The sequence below is a fragment of the Capra hircus genome, chromosome 4 (genome assembly GCF_001704415.2).
Source record: "Capra hircus breed San Clemente chromosome 4, ASM170441v1, whole genome shotgun sequence".
NCBI classification, from domain to species: Eukaryota; Metazoa; Chordata; class Mammalia; order Artiodactyla; family Bovidae; genus Capra; species Capra hircus.
Window position 1 is genome coordinate 45,866,552 of NC_030811.1, and position 18,521 is coordinate 45,885,072.

Genomic DNA, 18,521 nt, shown 5'->3' on the forward strand with positions numbered 1-18,521 from the left:
TTCTTTTCTTCTTTAGTCGGTGTGGGATGGGGCATGAGATTCTCCAGTTCCCAGTAATGCGTAAGCACTCTCAAATCACATTGTGAGATGGACTGCTTTAGAGCTTAGGTAACTTATCTTAAACTTCACAGCAAAGTTTTGAAGTGGTTGTAATATACAATTGACATATCTGAATCCGAGTCTCTTTTGCCCTCTAAATTGTTGAAATCTTGTACCCTAAACCGCGCAAACCCTGCCCCCTAGCTAAATAAACCTTTAAACCACACATTTACTTCTTCCCTTCCCCACCCCAGATATTCAAGCCACCTTCCCTTCCCTTGACACAATCAAACACTCCGAGCCTAATGCAGAGTTACTGTCACTGTTTAAAAGTTTAAGGCTGTAATTAAAATATGACGGTATGGAGAAAGAGCAAATGTGAGCCCGGGATTTACTCCTCTTCCGGATAGAGTGTCTCAGACCTGAATTGCAACATTTGAGGGTTTGGTGTACAACATCCCCAGAACTAATCTGATTAGTAAAAGTAAAGGAAAATAAACTCTCAACCACATTTTCCTAGATTGTCCTTTACTCGTTCGTACCTAGGGCGCCTAGGACTTGTTCATATTTTACTATGTAATTTTCTGGAGTCATTAACTGTCCACTGGGTGGTGGTAAAACCCTCTGAAGGTTACTGTTACCAAGGACTGACGCCTTGTGGTAGAAATAGAATGTTACACTTTTTATTTGTAGCGAAACTAGAAAATAATCGTTTTTAAAAGTTTTAGAAAAAACTATACATGTGTTTGTAGCACAGATTTCAAAAAATTAAGACAAATTGCTAAATGTCTAAGAATTGTTGAATTTTAAAAACAATGATAGGTCTTAAATCGTCAAACAAAGCAATATGCTTTTATTTTTTAAGATTCACTTAAAAGGGCATTCACTTTTTCATAGTTTATTTTGCATGTGATGACGGCAAGGAAGTTAATATATTAGTATAAATTGGCTAATTATAGCGAGGTCCACTTAAAACTTCCTTTTCTTTTTAATTAAAACATTTGGCATCAAGCCCCAAATACTTTTGCTTTACAATTATACCAAAAATTTTATTTCCATACTTCTGAAAAACTTTTTGTTCAGTTTTTAAATGTACTGAATAAATGTAGTACATTTCAAAGTAAAATGATTGAAAATGTGAAGTTGTTTATTAATTGATTTGTATAGTTATAAAGGCAATACTATTCTGGATTAAAAAAACAGTATTAAAGAACTTTGAGTTATTAGGAGTTAATATTACAGACAAAGTTTCTGCAATTTTTTCAGACGTATGTTCTGTGACTTGGGTATGAGATGAAGGAAAAGATTTTTTTTCTTTGAAAAATACAAGGCCAAATCATCTGAAGATGCTGTGAGTCAGCACATGCTTTTAAAAATCACTATGACTTGTGGAAAACAATACTATGCTATACAAATGTTGAAAAGCAGTTAGTTTTGGTATGACTTGTAAGAACTAGAGGATTTTAATATAGGAATTCAACTGTAAGTTACTAACCAATTTGGATCATTCAGAATATTTTGTAATAAGCTTAAACTCTAGCAAGAAAGGTGCTTAGGTGCTTAGTCACTCAGTTGTGTCTGACTCTTTGAGACCCCATGAGCAGTAGCCCACCAGGCTCCTCCGTCCATGGGATTCTCCAGGCAAGAATACTGGAGTGGTTTGCCATTTCCTTCTCCAGACTAGCAAGAAAGCATATTAACAAAACGGCTCTTTGATAAGGGAATTCTCCAGGTAGGAATACTGGAGTGGGTTGCCATGCCATCCTCCAGGGGATTGTCCCAACCCAGGGATCAAATCCAGCTCTCGCTCATTGCAGGCAGATTCTTTACTGTCTAAGCCACTAGGGAAGCCTAAGAATACTGGAATGGGGAGCCTATCCCTTCTGCAGGGGAACTTCCAGACCCAGGAATCCAGCTGGTGTCTCCTGCATTGCAGGCGGATTTTTTTTTTAACCAGCTGAGCTGCCAGGGAAGCCCTCTTCAATTGAATATAGGGTCAAATATTAAATTAGTGATTTCACAGTAACATGTCAGGGGGAGAATATAATGATTTAGAATCCAAAAGTACTTTTACTTTGGAACTGCCATTCAAGAAGTAAATGGGGTGCAGTGACGATAGATAAAATAAAAATGATCATGCTGTTAAAGTTAATCAGTGATCAATAGGCGGTAAACTGTAAGTAGATGATAAGAACTGTATTTAGTTTCTTTCCTTTGGAAATTAAACTAACTCCTAAGGGCAAAATAATTCAAATAATGATCACCAGTATTTCCAAGTCTATCTCTTACTCTGTAAGAATGGTCAGATTTGTTTTAAGGAAACGGCAACCCACTCCAGTATTCTTGGCCTGGAGAATCCCAGGGACGGGGCAACCGATGGGCCGCCGTCTATGGGGTCTCACAGAGTTGGACACGACTGAAGTGACTTACGGAGAAGGCAGTGGCACCCCACTCCAGTACTCTTGCCTGGAAAATCCCATGGATGGAGGAGCCTGGTGAGCTGCAGTTCATGGGGTCTCTAAGAGTCAGACACGACTGAGCTATTATTTCACTTTCACTTTTCACTTTCATACATTGGAGAAGGAAATGGCAACCCACTTTAGTGTTCTTGCCTAGAGGGATTGGGGAACCTGGTGGGCTGCCGTCTATGGGGTCACACAGAGTCGGACACGACTGAAGCGACTTAGCAGAAGTGACTTAGCAGCAATGCAAAAATTACCTAATGTTCATGGAGAACTATTTTGTCAGAATGATTGTTTTAGCACAGACATGGTAAAGCTCTACTGGCCAAATTTTCTGATTCTACTAGTCTCATATGATAAATTCTCTATACAAGTTCAAAATCTACTGATAGAATAATGCTCAAAGTATGCGGTCAGTAGTCTCCAATGTTTGTATGTGAAAGTGGTTTGGGGCAGAAAGAATCCACCCCTGGGACTGGAGCTTTTTAAAAATACTTCCATGTGTCCCCCCCACCCCCAACTCAAGCCTTTTATTGCTTATTCACCAGCACAGTTAACAGTCAAACATTTGTTTGAGAGGGATTTTAAGAATAGGTGGTTTTTTCCAAGGATTACAGATCCATTTCTCTCCAAATAGTGCTTGATGATGCTCACAGTTTCATGACAAAAAAAAGTCTGTGGGACGAGGGTGTTTTCCTGGCAGTCTGGTGGTTAGGACTCCTTGCGCTCACTGCTGAGGGCTTGGGTTCAATCCTTGGTAGGGGAACTAGAATCCCACAAGATGTGTGGCCAAAAAACAAAACAAAGCAACCCACCAAAACATTACTCTCTTTATTTATTTATTTATTTATTTATTGTGTCCTACTGACTATGCCAAAGCCTTTGACTGTGTGGATCACAAGAAACTGTGGAAAATTCTGAAAGAGATGGGAATACCAGACCACATGACCTGCCTCTTGAGAAACCTATATGCAGGTCAGGAAGCAACAGTTAGAACTGGACATAGAACTACAGACTGGTTCCAAATGGGAAAAGGAGTATGTCAAGGATGTGTATTGTCACCCTGCTTATTTAACTTATATGCAGAGTACATCATGAGAAACGCTGGGCTGGAAGAAGCACAAGTTGGAATCAAGATTGCCGGGAGAAATATCAATAACCTCAGATATGCAGATGACACCACCCTTATGGCAGAAAGTGAAGAGGAACTAAAAAGCCTCTTGATGAAAGTGAAAGCGGAGAGTGAAAAAGTTGGCTTACAGCTCAACATTCAGAAAACGAAGATCATGGCATCTGGTCCCATCACTTCATGGGAAATAGATAGGAAACAGTGGAAACAGTGTCAGACTTTATTTTTTGGGGCTCCAAAATCTCTGCAGATGGTGACTCCAGCCACGAAATTAAAAGATGCTTACTCCTTGGAAGGAAAGTTATGACCAACCTAGATAGCATATTCAAAAGCAGAGACATTACTTTGCCAACAAAGGTCTGCCTAGTCAAGGCTATGGTTTTCCAAGTGGTCATGTATGGATGTGAGAGTTGGACTGTGAAGAAAGCTGAGTGCTGAAGAATTGATGCTTTTGAAGTGTGGTGTTGGAGAAGACTCTTGAGAGTCCCTTGGACTGCAAGGAGATCCAACCAGTCCATCCTAAAGGAGATCAGTCCTGGGTGTTCATTGGAAGGACTGATGCTGAGGCTGAAACTCCAATACTTTTGCCACCTCATGCGAAGAGTTGACTCATTGGAAAAGACTCTGATGCTGGGAGGGATTGGGGGCAGGAGGAGAAGGGGATGAGAGAGGATGAGATGGCTGGATGGCATCACCAACTCAATGGACATGAGTTTGGGTAAACTCCGGGAGTTGGTGATGGACAGGGAGGCCTGGCATGCTGTGATTCATGGGGTCGCAGAGAGTCGGACACGACTGAGCGACTGAACTGAACTGAACTGATTGTCTTTAAATATGTTGTGATCTGTGAAAAGGTACCTGCAAATGCCATCACATTAAGCCTCACCAATTATTTGCATCCCATCATCAATGAATATTTCTGCACCTTTCTCTTTTTGAAGATATTTTTTGTGTGGGCCATTCTCCACTGAACTTGTTACAGTACTGCTTCTGTTCCGTGACTTCTTTGTGGCTAAGAGACATGTGGGACCCTAGCTCTGCAATCAGGGATTGGGCTCCCTCCCCCCACTGGAAGGCAAAGTCTTACTTACTGGACCACCAGGGAAGTCCCTCAATACTCTTTTGAAAATAACTTCTGGCATAGAGAGTGAAATATAAGAATACTGAAGTTGTGTGTGAAGGGTTATACCTTAGGGATAAATAGAAGTGTTGGAGTCAAGAGGACAGATTTCACCACCTTCATCATATAACTTAAACTAGGCAATTTCTCCTTGCCCCACATTTCCGTATCACACAATACATATCAGTGAAAAAAATATCTTCTTTAAACCACTCTATCTTGGTCCCTTTTGTTATAGTAGCTTAGCTCTTACCTGAGCTTGTTAGATATTATATTACAGCATTTTAAAGAATTAGTCTGTATTGGAGATGTTTTATACGTGTTTCTGTTACCTTCATTAAATTATGAAATTTAAGAGAGAAGAACTCTTGCCATTTTTATCTTTGTATCTCTTGTAACTTGGAGATTGGTAGAACAGACTTGTAAATGTTTGTGGAATGTGATTTTATGCCAGAATAATATGATATATATACTAAACATGTATGTAATATGTATTATGTATATATTGTATATTATAATGTAATATATAGTTTTATATATTATTACATATAATTGTATATAAAGTATATAACATTTTATATAAAACTATATATAATAAAATATATAATATATAAAATTATATATAATATATAACATGATGTGATCACTAATCTAGAGCCAGACAGCTTGGAATGTGAAGTCAAGTGGGCCTTAGAAAGCATCACTACCAACAAAGCTAGTGGAGGTGATGGAATTCCAGTTGAGCTATTTCAAATCCTGAAAGATGATGCTGTGAAAGTGCTGCACTCAATATGCCAGCAAATTTGGAAAATGCAGCAGTGGCCACAGGACTGGAAAAGGTCAGGTTTCATTCCAATTCCAAAGAAAGGCAATGCCAAAGAATGCTCCAACTACCGCACAATTGCACTCATCTCACATGCTAGTAAAGTAATACCCAAAATTCTCCAAGCCAGGCTTCAGCAATACGTGAAACGTGAACTCTCTGATGTTCAAGCTGGTTTTAGAAAAGGCAGAGGAACCAGAGATCAAATTGCCAACATACGCTGGATCATGGAAAAACAAGAGAGTTCCAGAAAAACATCTATTTCTGCTTTATTGACTATGCCAAAGGCTTTGACTGTGTGGATCACAATAAACTGTGGAAAATTCTGAAAGAGATGGCAATACCAGACCACCTGACCTGCCTCTTGAGAAACCTGTATGCTGGTCAGGAAGCAACAGTTAGAAATGGACATGGAACAACAGACTGGTTCCAAATAGGAAAAGGAGTATGTCAAGGCTGTATATTGTCACCCTGCTTATTTAACTTATATGCAGAGTACATCATGAGAAACGCTGGTTTGGAAGAAACACAAGCTGGAATCAAGACTGCCAGGAGAACTATCAATCACCTCAGATATGCAGATGACACCACCCTTATGGCAGAAAGTGAAGAGGAGCTAAAAAGCCTCTTGATGAAAGTGAAAGAGGAGAGCGAAAAAGTTGGCTTAAAGCTCAACATTCAGAAAACGAAGATCATGGCATCTGGTCCCATCACTTCATGGGAAATAGATGGGGAAACAGTGGAAACAGTGTCAGACTTTATTTTTCGGGGCTCCCAAATCACTGCAGATGGTGACTGCAGCCATGAAATTAAAAGATGCTTACTCCTTGGAAGGAAAGTTATGAACAACCTAGATAGCATATTCAAAAGCAGAGACATTACTTTGCCGACTAAGGTCCGTTTAGTCAAGGCTATGGTTTTTCCAGTAGTCATGTATGGATGTGAGAGTTGGACTGTGAAGAAAGCTGAGTGCCGAAGAATTGATGCTTTTGAAGTGTGGTGTTGGAGAAGACTCTTGAGAGTCCCTTGGACTGCAAGGAGATCCAACTAGTCCATTCTGCAGGAGATCAACCCTGAGATTTCTTTGGAAGGAATGATGCTAAAGCTGAAACTCCAATACTTTGGCCACCTCATGCGAAGAGTTGACTCATTGGAAAAGACCCTGATGCTGGGAGGGATTGGGGGCAGGAGAAGAAGGGGACGACAGAGGATGAGATGGCTGGATGGCATCACTGACTCGATGGACGTGAGTCTGAGTGAACTCCGGGAGTTGGTGATGGACAGGGAGCCCTGGCGTGCTGCGATTCATGGTGTTGCAGAGTCGGACACGACTGAGCGACTGAACTGAACTGAACTGAACTGAACTTAGAAAAGGCAGAGGAACCAGAGATCAAATTGCCAACATACGCTGGATCATCAAAAAAGCAAGAGAGTTCCAGAAAAACATCTATTTCTGCTTTATTGATTATGCCGAAGCCTTTGACTGTGTGGATCACAAGAAACTGGAAAATTCTGAAAGAGATGGGAATACCAGACCACCAGACCTGCCTCTTGAGAAATCTGTATGCAGGTCAGGAAGCAACAGTAGAACTGGACGTGGAACTACAGACTGGTTCCAAATAGGAAAAGGAGTACGTCAAGGCTGTATATTGTCTCCCTGCTTATTTAACTTCTATGCACAGTACATCATGAGAAACGCTGGGCTGGAAGAAGCATAAGCTAGAATCAAGGTTGCCGGGAGAAATATCAATAACCTCAGATATGCAGATGACACCACCCTTATGGAAGAAAGCGAAGAAGAACTAAAGAAACTCTTGATGAGAGTGAAAGAGGAGAGTGAAAAAGTTTGCTTAAAGCTCAATACTCAGAAAACAAAGATCATGACATCTGGCCCCATCACTTCATGGCAAATAGATGGAGAAACAGTGGAAATAGTTACAGACTTTATTTTTCTGGGCTCCAAAATCACTGCAGATGGTGACTGCGGCCATGAAATTAAGACACTTACTCCTTGGAAGGAAAGTTATGAACAACCTAGATAGCATATTCAAAAGCAGAGACATTACTTTGCCAACAAAGGTCCATTTAGTCAAGGCTATGGTTTTTCCAGTAGTCACGTATAGATGTGAGAGTTGGACCATAAAGAAAGCTGAGTGGCGAAGAACTGATGCTTTTGAACTGCGGTGTTGGAGAAGACTCTTGAGAGTCCCCTGGACTGCAAGGAGATCCAACAAGTCCATCCTAAGGGAAATCAGTCCTGAATATTCATTGGAAGGACTGATGGTGAAGCTGAAACTCCAATACTTTGTCCACCTGATGTGAAGAACTGACTCATTTGAAAAGACCCTGATGCTGGGAAGGATTGAGGAGGAGAAGGGGACGACAGAGGATAAGATGGCTGGATGGCATCACTGACTCAATGGACATGAGTTTGAGCAAACTGCAGGAGTTGGCGATGGACCGGGAGGCCTGGCATGCTGCAGTTCATAGAGTTGCAAAGAGTTAGATACGACTGAGTGACTGAATTGAACTGAAACTGAAGTATACATGTGCTGTGTTGGAGATGTATACGTGAATAGGGTATGTGATCCATAGCCGCAGAGACCTTCGTTGTGGGGAAAGAAGAACATGGAAAATTCAGTAGGAAGACCAGGACACTCATCTACTTCTTCCCCTGAGCTCTCTCCTTACAGTGTATTCAGCTTTCCCTGCTAAACTGGAAACTGCTGAGGGCAGTCTTTCTATTTGACTCCTCAACTAAGTAAGAGCATAGTATATAGTGGAAAACTGATAAACACTTACTGAATGAAGAGTATCTGGGGAGAATTTAAGGAGGGGCAAGTGGTCCACAGTGTCAAGTGTTATAAAAAAAAGCAAATGAGATAGCAAATAAAAAAGTCTGTAGAGTGCATGAAAAAATGCTCCACATCACTTATCGTCAGGGAAATGCAAACCAAAAGCACAGTGAGATGTCACCTCACACCTGTCAGAATGCCTATCGTCACATGGACAACAAATAATAAATGTTGGCAGGGATGTATAGAAAAGGGCACCCCAGTACACTGTCGAAATGTAAATTCGGTGCAGCCACTGTATAAAACAATATGGAGGGGCCTCAAAAAATTGAAACGACTGTATTATGCAGCAGCCCCACCTCTGTGTATATTACTGAAAAGAGCAAACACACTGATTGGAAAAGACATGCATGGGGATGACCCAGAGAGATGTTGTGGGGAGGGAGGTGGGAGGGGGGTTCATGTTTGGGAACGCATGTAAGAATTAAAGATTTTAAAATTTAAAAAAAATAGAAAAAAATTAAAAAAAAAAAAAAAAAAAAAAGGAAAAGACATGCACCCTGATGTTCAGTAGCCAAGATGTGGAAGTAACCTAAGGATTTATCACCAAAGAATGATGCGAGGTGCTGGAGAAAAGTGAAAGGAGATGATGAAAACGGTAGAAAGATTCTCTGAGAAGAAGCGGGGCCACCTCCTTCTGAGGGCTTGGAAGGAAGATGAAGAAGGAGCGTTTCCATGTACATAGCCTTGTGGGCAGAGGTGAAGGATAGTAAGTGAGCTTATGCCTGATGGAGGTCAAGACCAGCTGAAGTGCTGGAGGCAGGGACTTTGAAACTGCAGAAATTGAGGGCCTGTTTAGTACCTTCAAAGATTACAGTATTTATTTAGGAGAAATTGGGACATGATCTACAAATGATTTAGTTCACTGGAGAAAAAAATGCAAAGTCACTCAACCAAATCCTGAGTAATGAAATTAGGACTGGGGTGCTTAAAATTCATAGAAACAGTGGGCCAATGATTTGGGATTCAGTTGGTGGGAGGAGATACAGTGGAAGAAGGAATGTTTTGAACTTAGCCTCAGAAGAGGGAACAATTTTCCTCTGGGGAAAACAAAGGGAAAGATTTCGTTTCCTTTCCAAAATAAGAAGTAGCATATATGGATTAAACTTTGCTTTGGTCTAGCAACATGTTGATGTCCTGGAATTAGCTTTATAAAGCTAGTAGTTTTCCTCCCCTCAACTTACTGCTTGTTTGGGTTAAACAGAGAATTTCTAACATGGTGTATTGGGCGTGTTTCCTTAGTACTCCCTCAAGATATCTCCTCGCTGAGCTTCTGAAGGTGGTAGCCATCTTCAGATCTCTGGCCCTTAGCAGAGAGCCTGACCTAGAGGAGCTGGAGCTCAAAGAAAACGTGTTGAATCGAATTTTCCCACCCAACTCTTAGAGTAGCCTGCCCTTAGTCTTGCTTTTGCATTCTGGTTAGTTTCCCTCCAAAACGTTCATTTCCGTCTACACACCTCCATCCAGCTCTTTTCTGGTCCTGTTTTAGTCAGTTGTGTATCACGCCTCTCTCTCGATTGATTGACAGGTGCAGAATTCTTCAGGGCGTAACCTGAGCTGCTCAGGAAGAGTAAGTTTAGTTGGGGTAATTCAATAAAAAACACGCAGGTGGGTTTGTGGATGATAGAGTGAGATTAATACGCTGTGTGCATCTGAAACAGGATAGAGTTCTTCCAATCAAGGAAGCTATTCATCTTTTCAGTATTTAAGGGGGAAGGCTTTGGAAAGGTCAGATTTCGTAGCTTCTGAGGTTAGAGTCAGTGTTGGGCTGCTATGCTCTGTGGCCACAAGGTGGCGCCAGAGCCCTGTGCAGTAAAAATGAACCCGCTCAGACGCCTCTGGCGCTGCTGTTTTAAGGACTTTGTCAAACTTACTGGAAAGAAAGATTTTGTATTTACAGACTCACTTTTGTATGTGTTCATCTTTCTATCTTCTATCATCTATGCATTTACTTATGTGTATATATATGTCCCTGTATCCTTATATAATACTATTTGTTTTAATCTATATTTACATTTGTATCTAAAATTTACTGTTTACAGTTTCAAGCATTTCACATGAATTGTCTTTTCTTTCTTGAGCTATAATTGTCATATAACATTATATTAATTTCAGGTATACAGCATAATTATTTGATGTTTTTATATATTGAAAAATGATCACAAGTCTAGTTAACATCTGTCACCAAGTATGGTTATGAAATTTTTTTTCTTGTGATAAGAACTTTTAAAATCTACTCTCTAGCAACTTTTGAATACAATAGTGTGTAAGTTCCTCGGTCATGTCTGACTCTCTGTGACCCCATGGACTGTAGCTCTCCAGGCTCCTCTGTCCATAGAATTTCCCAGACTAGAATGGGTAGCCATTCCCTTCTCCAGGGACTCTTCTCAACCCAGGGATAGAACCCAAGTCTCCTGCATTGCAGGCAGATTCTTTATGGTCTGAGCTACCAGAGAAGCCCTCAAATATACAAAACAATATTTTAAACTATAGTCACCATGTTATACATTATATTCCCATGGCTTGTGTATTTCATAACTGGAAGTTTTTTCTTTTTCTTTTAGCCCCCTTCACTCATATCAGTTACTTCCTATCTACCCACCTCTGGCAACCACCAACCTAACTTCTGTTTCTATTAGCTTGTTTTTTTTGTTTTGTGGGCTTTTTTTCCCCTAGATTCCACATGTAAAGAAGATCATTTAGTATTTGTCTTTGTCGGTCTGACAGATTTCATTTAGCATAATGCCCTCGACGTAATCCAGGTCACAAATGACAAGGTTTCATTCTTTTTTATGGCTGAGTAATATTCCATTTATATACATGCACACACACACACACACATATATTTCAAATTTTCTTTATCCATTCTTCCATCAGTCAACATAGGCTGTTTCTGTATCTTTGCTGTTGTAAACAATGCCACAGTGAAGATGGGGGTGCATATATCTTTCCAAATTAGTGTTTTCATTTTCTTCAGATAAATACCTAGGAGTGGAATTGCTGGATTATATGGTAGTTTTATTACAAATGTCCTATGAGGAACCTCCATACTTTTCCCATAGTAGTTCCACCTATTTATATTTCCGCCAACAGTGTACTGGGACTCCCTTTTCTCCACATCCTCACCAACACTTATTTTTCATTTTTTGATAATAGCCATTCTACCCAGTGTGAGGTGGTATAAATTATCTTATTCAATCCTTAAAAAACCCTTGAAAATAGGTACTTTTATAATTTTACACATGAGGAAATTGGGGCTTAGGAAGGATAACCTGCTCAAGGACCCCCAAACATTTTCACTCTTTACAGTCACAATCTAACGCTTCTCATAGTTTAGCTTTCACAGCATCTTTGTCAGCAAAATATATGCATAGAGAAATAAGTGAACTAAGTATAAGGGGAAGAAAGACCCTGTGACCAACATGTTTGTCTACAACAACCTGTTGTTACTAGTTTCATGAGTGTGAAGATCTTGTCCTTGTTCATGGTGGACATATCACATCCCAACTCCCGATGCAGCTAAAGCACAGCTGACATCTGTGAAAGTTACCGGAGAAAAGCAGCTTGAGTGATCACTCCCTTCCCAAAGCAACTTTTACAGCCCCACTTTAACCTCAGGCATTACATAAGGGATGGGCTTAATCCTGAACAGCAGTTGTGAGCCGAGACATTGTGAGATACCTCATTTGGTCCTTTTACTCTCGTCACCATGGCCAAGGACTCCATTCAGTGTGTTTAATGATTGTTCCATCAGACACCCTGGAATATTACAGTCATAGGTAGAGGGAAGCAAAGACTATCTTCCTAAGTCTCAGGCTCATGATCTGTAAAATGAGAAAATAGTTTTACCTCTCTCATGAGGCAGTTGTCAAGATAAGGAATGTCAAGTACTTGGCACAGTGAACGTTACTCTTACTGTTGGAGAATGATGGATGGTAGTGTTGAATGAAGGCAGGGACCTGGCAGAAGAAGAGAAAGGACAACGAAAAGGAAGGAAGACAAGATTTACTGCAGGACTGAGTGGTAGAGGAGGGGGTCTTTTAGTTGCAAACAGAGACTGAACAATCTGTTAGTTCTTCAATCCTGGTTTCCACCAGCCAGAAAGCCATAGAATTTCCGGCATGAGACTTAGAGATTATCTAATTTAACCATGTTACAGGAAAGAAAAGTGAGCTGTAGGACTTATTCAGTGTTGACTAGTGGCAGCTCCAGGACAGGAATCCAGGACTCCTGACTTTGATTCTGGTGTTGTTTTGCCACTAATCACATTGCTTTAGGTTAATCAGGGTATCTGCAAGCGTGAGACTGACATAGTTCTTGTCTGTATTATATGAACTCACTTTAGAGCCTTGAGTTGCTGAAATTCAATATGGAATTGAGGGAGGGCCCAGAAAAACATCTATTTCTGCTTTATTGACTATGCCAAAGCCTTTTACTGTGTGGATCACAAGAAACTGTGGAAAATTCTGAAAGAGATGGGAATACCAGACCAGCTGACCTGCCTCTTGAGAAGCCTATATGCAGGTCAGGAAGCAACAGTTAGAACTGGACATGGAAAAACAGACAGGTTCCAAATGGGAAAAGGAGTACATTAAGTCAGTCGTGTCTGACTCTTTGCAACCCCATGAACTGCAGCACGCCAGGCCTCCTGGTCCATCGCCAGCTCCTGGAGTTTTCTCAAACTCATGTGCATTGAGTTGGTGATGTCATCCAACCATCTCATCTTCTGTTGTCCCCTTCTCCTCCTGCCTTCAATCTTTCACAGCATCAGGGTCTTTTCAAATGAGTCAGTTCTTCCCATCAGGTGGCCAAAGTATTGGAGTTTCAGCTTCAGCATCAGTCCTTCAATAAATATTCAGGACTGATTTCCTTTAGGATGGACTGGTTGGATTTTCTTGCAGTCCAAGGGACTCTAAATATTTTAAAAGCGATTGTCTCATAAAGATAAAAATTATCCCTTTCCTCCCATTCTCATATATGCATATCAATATGGATGAAGATAACAATCAGAACTATGATAATGTTATTTTGAAACATTATGTTTCTTGTGGCTTCCGATGACAAAAGTGCTTATTTATTGAATGAAACATGGGGGTTGTAGAATAAACTCAGAATGAATGGCATCCTTTGGTTCTAGAAGGTTTTCTCCACTCTTTGCTAATGGTTGCCGCCTGGCTGCTTTCTTTGTTTTCCTTTCATAGTTCTGTGAGGACCTAGACTTTTTGTTGTTTGTCTGATCTTATTCCCGAGGGTCTTGGAATCCTCTTATTGGGATCTCTGAATCTGGCATGCAGAGAGAAAGAGAGGGAGGGTCACCTTGGGGGATTTTAATGGGCCAGACCTAGAGCTGGGACATATCATTACATTCGTATTTTATTGGTCAAACTCTGTTATAGACCATCACACCTAAATGGAAGGCAAGTTGGGAAAATGTAATCTAGCTTGTGCCTGGGAAGGTTTTGTGAACATTCAAGAGACTTTTATGATTGCTTGTTTTGTTCGTACTTAGGATCGGTCTCATATTCCTCCCATGTGTAGAACACATCATCTAAGGCAGACAGCCTATCTGATTGCTGCATCCAGTTCCAAGTCTGAGATTTCTGGGTGGTATGCAGTCCCTTTCTGAGGGCTGGCTGTGACAGCTTCTAAGCTGTAGACATATGAACAGGGAAGGAAAGTTATCTTTCCCTATCCACTTAGTGATGGTGGAGCAGGCACAGGATAAACACAAAGAAAACTCTACCGGGAAAAGAAAAGGACGGGAGACATGGCAATCGCTGGTTCACAGATTCTGAGATTCGATTGAACAAGCGTTCTTAAGGCTTTCTAACCTGAGTGGAAGAAATTCTTTCCTTGGCTCTGATTCTGCTTTCAGAGAGGAATTTCCTTGATCACTGTTCCGCACAGCCCCTGGCTTTTCTTCTGGGGAGTTCTTTCTCATCCATTACCCTTTATATTCACATCAGACGCAGACTTTGGTGAGAATGCCTTTTCTGGGAGTGTGTGTAGCTTCCATTGTCCCTTCCTTCCTGAGGGGTTGTGTTAAAACTTTTCCAAAAGAGGCATCTTTAAACCATCCTCCTGATTTCTTTGGTAGTTCCACCAAACTTCTGACAGTTTTCAATCTATTCACTTTCGGTAAGTTCCATATGCTGGTCACCATGCAGATAGATTTCGCCTATATATAATTCTTAAGCTTTCCCTGTCTTCACTCTTGTATCTCTCAACTGAAGAGTGGATGCCATAAGTCAGGGTTTGGCTGGGAAGGTGGCACCCTTATTTTGATGTCTGTTGCAAGGCTGAGTTGCTTTGCCTAGCTGAGAAGTCTTACTGGATTTTGTTGCTTAAGGTGTCTAAACACCTTCTCTCTTCGTATTTGGGCTTCTCTTGTGGCTCAGCTGGTAAAGAATCCACCTGCAATGCAGGAGACCTGGGTTCGATCCCTGGGTTGGGAAGATCCCCTGGCAAAGGGAAAGGCTGTCCACTCCAGTATTCTAGCCTAGAGAATTCCATGGACTGTATAGCCCATGGGGTCACAAAGAGTTAGACACGGCTGAGTGACTTTCACTTTCTATTCATATTTGGGGAAAAGAGAAACAGATTTTCTAACCTTGTGAAGCATTTGCATTTGTTTATTCCCTTATGTTATTCTTGGAAACCAGACAAATTTTTGCCTGAGCTCATCTTTTCCATGTAATACGTTGCTGAAGGCCGGCAATAGGAGACAATATAGAACACTTTCCAGCCACTTCTGTTAAAGCTACAGACTCACAGGCAGTGGCCTGTCCTTCAAGTTATCACAGACAGCAGTTTTATCAAGTATTTTGCCTGGCATTACAGGTGTCTCTAGCCTTCCAAACTCTCATGTTTGTTTACTTGAACCCCATGTCAATCTCACATATTTTAGGATTCTTTGGTTATTTTTTGGTCATAAAACGCTCCACTTCAGAGTAATAGGTTCTAGGTAAGTTACTCTTTATCCTAATAAAGAATAATTAGTTATAAAAAAACTCTCAAGTCATAACGATTCAACACTGTAAAACTTGACACCTTGCTCACCCGAAGCTGTTTCCTGTAATTGAGTGAGGCTGGAGACTGGTCAGCTGGGCTGTGTTGCTGTCTAGGCCTTCTGGTCAAGTGGTGTGTGTTTAGTAGCTCAGTCATGTCCGAGTCTTTGAGACCCCATGGACTGTAGCCTGCCAGGCTCCTCTGTCCATGAGATTCTCCAGGCAAGAATACTGGAGTGGTTGCCATTCCTTTCTCCAGGAGATCTTCCCAACCCAGGGATTGAACCTGGGTCTCCTGCATTGCAGGCAGACTCTTTACCGTCTGAGCCACCAGGGAAGCTGTGGTCAAGTGGGCCCACAGGCTATGCTCTGTGACTGGGGTGGGGTCATGGCTGTGCTCCCTTCCGGTGAAGCTCCGGCTCTCTCAGCAGTTGTGTTAGTCTGTAGGCTGGGCTCCACTGCTGGGTGATGTAGTGGGCTGGGCTCTGGGGCTGCCCAGTATCACTGTTCAGGCTCCCTGGTTCTGTGGGGCCAGACGCTAGGCCCAACGACTGGACAGAGCTGCTGGCTTGGTTTCCTGTCTGGGTGGGACCGCAGGATGGGCTGCTTTGTGGCTGCCTAGGCCAGCACAGGCCATCACCCAGGCTTCGTGGTCAGCTGGAACTGGAAGCTAGGCTCAGCTCTTGGGGAGAGACTGGAAATTTGCTTCCCTACCTGAGCAGGGCTGTAGAACAGGCTTCATGATAGGTGTAGCCTCTTGGCTGGGGATCCAAGTCAAGCAGAATTGCCAACCTAGCTCCCTGGCCAAATAAGGTAAACGGTTGGGCTCTGCGAATGGGCACAGTTGCTGGCTGGGTCTCTGCCCAGGGACAGCTGACGGAGGAATGTAATGCTCTGAGATCTGAGCCTTGGTTGCTGTAAGCCCTCCTTTGCTTCTCTGTCTCTATCTGGTCCCCACTGGTCTAACTCTGTAGATTGTCCCCATGATCCTTGTGAGGCGAGACCCAAGTGGGCTTCCTGAGAAGTGTTCCATAATGCTGGGGCAGCTAGATACCCACCTGTGCTCTCTCTTGCCACTGGAGAGGCCACAGACCCAGCGGGCTTCTTGGGGTGATGCTGTGCCAACCTGGGGGAGGTTGGCAGTCAAGGTAAAGCTGTGCCTCTTACCCTGCTTGTGTGGCCCTTCTGTCACTCAGGGAGATTCTTCAACCTCACCCCCAGGTTCTGGGATCTTCATGATGGTGTCTAGTCCACGCATAATTGGTTGTTGGTCTTCTTGGTGAGGGGAACTGAGGTTGGAAATGATCTGTGTTGCCATCTTGACGTCACCTCCCCTGTTTCTTAAACAGAATTTCAATCAATAGACTTTAGCCTCCATTCGGTTCTGCTTCCAGTGATATGTGTTTTCACCAATTTTGATTCTTTAGGGGATAGTATGGTATAAATTGGGCTTCCCAGGTGGCATTAGTGGTAAAGAACTCGCCTGCCAAAGCAGGAGATGTAAGAGACGTGAGTCGATCCCTAGGACAGGAAGATCCCCTGGAGAAGGGCACTGCAACCAACTCCAGTATTCTTGCCTGGAGAATCCCATGGACAGAGGAGCCTGGCAGGCTATGTCCACAGAGTCACAAAGAGTTGGACACGACTGAAATGACTTAGTACAAGCAAACGCACAATGTAAACTGGTTTGTTTTTGGCTTTCTTCAGCACTGACAGGATTTTCTTTTATCAGATCTGAAACATGATTTATAAAACATCCATTTGCTTTCTAGCTTCCAAATTTTGTTGTTATTATGCAGTCTTCCAGTCTTCCTGTCATTGTGGGCTTGTGATTTATAATAAATCTCTTGTGAATTCATTTTAGTAAGCCTTTAGCAGGAGTAAATACGTGTGTTTCACCCACCATTTTGTTTTTTCCCATCAGCACTTTGCTTCTCATAATTTTCTTGGACATAATTTTCTATCTTTAGGGGGAATGGTTGAATGCATTTTGATGGGTTAATAGCACAGATATACATCCAATAAAAAGTGTGTTAACGCCTTTCCATGCAATTTCCGATGTATTATGTTAAAGAAAACACAGAGCTGGTTGGTAGTTAAAGTAATAAAAACGGATTTTATTCAGGACAGTTGTGATAGGGGAAAAGAAACCCTGGTACAAAACTGGCTCAATTCTGAATACAACACGAACAAGTGGGAATTTGTAGCAGAGGGGAGTAGTGGCGGGGGGCGGGGGGACAGTCAGTGGATGGAAAGTTACTAAGAGGAAACATTGGCGCTAAGGGGGGATTTTGGCTAAACCAACTTGACAGGATTCTTGCAGAAGGCAGGCCCGAGTGATCAAATATTAAAGAGAGCAGTTGAGGAATGTGATCAGATATTACAGTAATCAGAAATCAACTGTGTGGACTTGCTCTTCTAAGTGGATGGAGCAGGATTCTTGCTAAAAGTGGGCCCAATAAGACAGACCCTGAGCCACCTGGGAAGTTCCTCAGTTCAGTTCAGTTCAGTTCAGTCACTCAGTCTTGTCTGACTCTTTGCTACCCCATGAATCGCAGCATGCCAGGCCTCCCTGTCCATCACCATCTCCCGGAGTTCACTCAGACTCACGTCCATCGAGTCCGTGATGCCATCCAGCCATCTCATCCTCGGTCGTCCCCTTCTCCTGCTGCCCCCAATCTCTCCCAGCATCAGAGTCTTTTCCAATGAGTCAACTCTTCGTATGAGGTGTCCAAAGTACTGGAGTTTCAGCTTTAGCATCATTCCTTCCAAAGAAATCCCAGGGCTGATCTCCTTCAGAATGGACTGGTTGGATCTCCTTGCAGTCCCAGGGACCCTCAGGAGTCTTCTCCACACCACAGTAACCAACCTTATGTGCTTTATTTTTCTCGTCTATGTAATGGGGATCATACTAGTACCTGCCCATGAGAGTACTGTGAGGGTTAAATGAACTAATTCATATAAAGAACTTATAATTCGTATTATGAACTGTCATTCACAATAAACATATTGTTCAAATTAATTTCCATAAGCCTGCGGAAAAAAAGACACTTGTGTGGATATATAGGCATACTTCAGAGATATCG